The 3,639-nt window shown below is 34.0% G+C and overlaps 1 long non-coding RNA gene across 1 annotated transcript; it reads left to right on the forward strand.

Moving 5' to 3' along the window:
* The first annotated feature begins 1,095 nt into the window (after window positions 1-1,095).
* Window positions 1,096-3,409, forward strand: LOC130590909 (uncharacterized). The gene is made up of 2 exons (XR_008968786.1): window positions 1,096-2,554; window positions 3,127-3,409. It is a non-coding gene; the product is annotated as an uncharacterized LOC130590909 (long non-coding RNA).
* Window positions 3,410-3,639: the final 230 nt, after the last annotated feature.

Here is a 3,639-nt window from a genome sequence, read left to right on the forward strand (position 1 = left end):
CGGGTCGGATTCGGGTCCACTGGTCAGATCACGGATCCGGGTCCGGATCTGTGCAATAGACCAGGATCCGGATCCGCAGATCCGTTTTTTTTTAAAAAAATCCACATTGGGCATTTGGGCTGGCTGGTCCATTTGACCATTTTAATCTCCTAAAGTCCTCCTAAATTCTATTTCGGCGCCTAAGTCCTAACTCACTGCTACACACGTAAAACCCTAACTCCCTGCAACTTGGCAACTTCCGGCGCCTTTCTCCATCAATTCCGGCGCTTTTTTCTGCACCAGTTCCGGCGACTGTTCTCGACCTGTTCCGGCGACTGTTCTCGACCTGTTCCAGCGACCTTTTGTCGCGCGTTCTCCACCGCTTCTAACGCTTCACAAGTATTTCTCTTTCTCTAAAGCTTCGTATTTTTTTTTGTTTTTTTCCGGCGACCTTTTGTATACTTTTATTGTTTGTTGTGGACTTGTGGTTATGGTTGTTGGCTTGTTGCGTTTCTTCACTGCATATTTCTCTATCTTGCGTTTCTCCACTGTTTTTATTGTTCGTTTCATTGTTTGTATTGTTCATTTCTCACTGTTCGTTTGTATTGGTTCTTTGTAATGTTTGTTTGTTGTTTGTGTTGTTTATGGTAAAATAGCTATTGTTTGTTGTTATTGTTATTGTATAATTTATGGTATAATTGTATAATTGTGGTTATTGTTATTGTTTTGTGTTGGTTATGTTTGTAGTGACAAACTAGTTTGTTTGTATGATAGCACTATTGTGGTTATTGTTATTGTTTTGTTATTGTTATTGTTAATGTTTAGTTAGTATGTTAGTATAGTTAGTATGTTAGTATTTAGTATAGTTAGTATGTTAATATAGTTAGTATGTTAGTGTAGTTACTAGTTAGTATTGTTTAAATTGATTTGAAAATTGATTTGATCGAATTTATTGTCAAATAATATATTCAGACTTTAGAATATGGATGGAGTTACTCCTAAAGATAGTGATGCTAGTTCTACTCATCCTAATGAACAACCATTTGAGGTGCTTGATTTGGATGGGGAAGAAGGGGATTCCGATGGTGTAACAACCCGTATTTTAAGCATGTTTTAAATTAAGTAATTGTGTTTATTAGGTTAACTAAGCTTTATATAAAACAGAGGTTACTAAGAATTATTATTTTAAATACAATTATAATGGTGTGGATTTTATCAAATCGAGGTATTTAGTAAATGATTTTAAGCTTAAAAAGAAAAGAAAAAAAAACCTCATTCTTTGAGTTCTCATTGTTCCTCATGTCATCAATCCAAAAAGCCACAACAACACTTCTTCTCATTCGTGTCAAATAAGAGTTCTCTAAGATTTTGAGTTGTCAATTACAACTCTCTTAAAAAGCTTCTCAATATCACATATCAATTTTAGAAATTCAGCAACTTGATGATCCAAAATTCAACTTCACATTCGAATTGGTTGAGAAATCAAATTCTTAAATTGTTTTCTCTCTCTTCTGGGTTTTTGGTTGTTGTTTCGTCTGTTGCTGCTGGCGGTGCACCACCCTATTCGGTGTTGCCGCCGTGTCGTGATTAGCGCTGCCATTTTGGTTGTTGTCGGTTGTTCTTCAAGTCCAATGTTCTCTCTCCTCTGCTTCGGTGTTGCTGCTGTCGTCCGGTTGGTGTTCCGACGCCTCCGGGCTGTTGTTGCAACCTTGCTACTGTTGGTGGTGCAATGTTGCTGGTGGTGCAGTGGGTAACCGCTATTGTCTTTATTCTTTCATTCTATTTCCTCTGCATTTGTGTCGGTGTTGATGACTTGATTTCTGGCTTCACTTACTGCACTCTTGGGTAAAGAAAACCCCAAATCAGTGTTGGAAAATTTTGTCAAAGGTATAATGAAGTTATGTTTTCTTATACTCTGTTTTCAATGATGGAATCAAAGTCTTACATTATAGAATCGATTGGTGTCTTAGTTAATTGTTGCAAATCTGGTATAATGACAATTGTTATGGTATGGTTAAAATGATCATTGTACTGAAGACAATTAGTGTTGCTAAGTGGAGTAAGATTTATGAATACTAGATAAAGACTATTAACTTTATTTATGAAATTCTCTAATTAGTAAGCATATGGATACATCATAAAGTCAACGATTATGAGGAGTTACATGATTTCGTTTTGGCTATTGGATTTAATATAGAATGGTAAAAAAAAAACTTTGTATAAAAGACCATCATAGTTCTGCAATCAGGAATTGGTTCAAGGAGTACTTTATTGTTTTAGGGAATGATCTGTCATGAAGGTTTTTGGAATTTATATTGGAATTAGACTAGTTGGTGTCTAAATAAAAGTGATCAATATAATATATATATATGGGTGTTCAATTAGTAGTACATGGAAGTGTTATAAAAATATCAATTGAATAAGTTATGGGTTTCTAGTTAAGCCATAAGGTGTATTTACTATACTAATGATAATTATTGTTGTTGAGGTGAATTATTGTGGAGTTCAAGCCAGAGTTGATGATCGAGTATCTATGATCTTGGGAGTTATTAATTGAGAATTAGTTGTGGTTGAGGTAACCTTTATGTTTAGCAAAATGAATTTACATGCCCATGTTGTATTATGTTTTCAATATCATACATTGCTTATAGTCATGGCCATGGTTATAGATGCATATTTATAAATTAATTATGAATTGATATTTGATGGTTATGAAAGAATAATACTTTGTTATATTATTGGAATTGTTAGGAAACTATAAAGTATTCTAGAAATGTGATTTGAGTATGATAACGAGAAAATATTTTCGAAATGGTTTTAGCTGGCTTAGTTTATGAACTGAGATGAATAGTGGGCAAGGTACAGGTGGAGTAAAATAATACGTATATAAGTTAAGACCAGATAAGGTCGAATATTAAGTTAAGTTATGTTATAAGCCTGTACTTGCCAGCGATTTATGTAATGTGATTAAGCTATGCCAGCGATACTTTTTTAAAGGATGCATTATTTCCGAACAATTATTAAGTTTTTTCTGATATGAAAAATGTTTACGAACCAAAACCGTTTTGACGGGCTGAAGTAAAGTTACTGAGTTTTTCGCTCATTTTAGTTTTGTTTTTGTTTTGTATTTTCGTCGGTAATTTGCAGGTGTATGTTTGGATTTCTGGAAGAATCAAGAGAAAGAGTTTTCAGTTAAGAGATGGAAAATAAATTAGAGATTCGAAGTTAGATATAGAATATAAGTTATTAAATATTAAGTTCTCATTTGGTGTTCAATATTTTATTGTTTTGGGAATAAAGTAAATTGTAATCTGTTATTGGTTGTGAAGTTCTATTTTTTGTGGGCCCATAACCCACAGGTCCAGGATCGAGTAATAAGGTTTTGTTTCCGCTGCGAGTAAATAGTTAATTCAAGGTTATTAAGTGCTAATTGGGTTTTTATGAATGTTAAGTATGATTAGCTAGCAGCTCGGAAGTACGGGCTGTTACAGATGGCTTTGTTGAGGGTGACAAAGAAAAAGAGGCAAGTTGTGATCTTAAGTCAAATAAGAAACTAACTTCTGGGGCATGGAATTATTTTGAGTTGGTAATGATTAATGGTGTGAAAAAGGCAAAGTGTAAGAATTGTAAAAAAACACTCTCTTATAGTGGAAGTAGTGG

The sequence above is a fragment of the Beta vulgaris genome, chromosome 3, assembly GCF_026745355.1.
Source record: "Beta vulgaris subsp. vulgaris cultivar EL10 chromosome 3, EL10.2, whole genome shotgun sequence".
In the NCBI taxonomy this organism is placed as follows: domain Eukaryota; kingdom Viridiplantae; phylum Streptophyta; class Magnoliopsida; order Caryophyllales; family Amaranthaceae; genus Beta; species Beta vulgaris.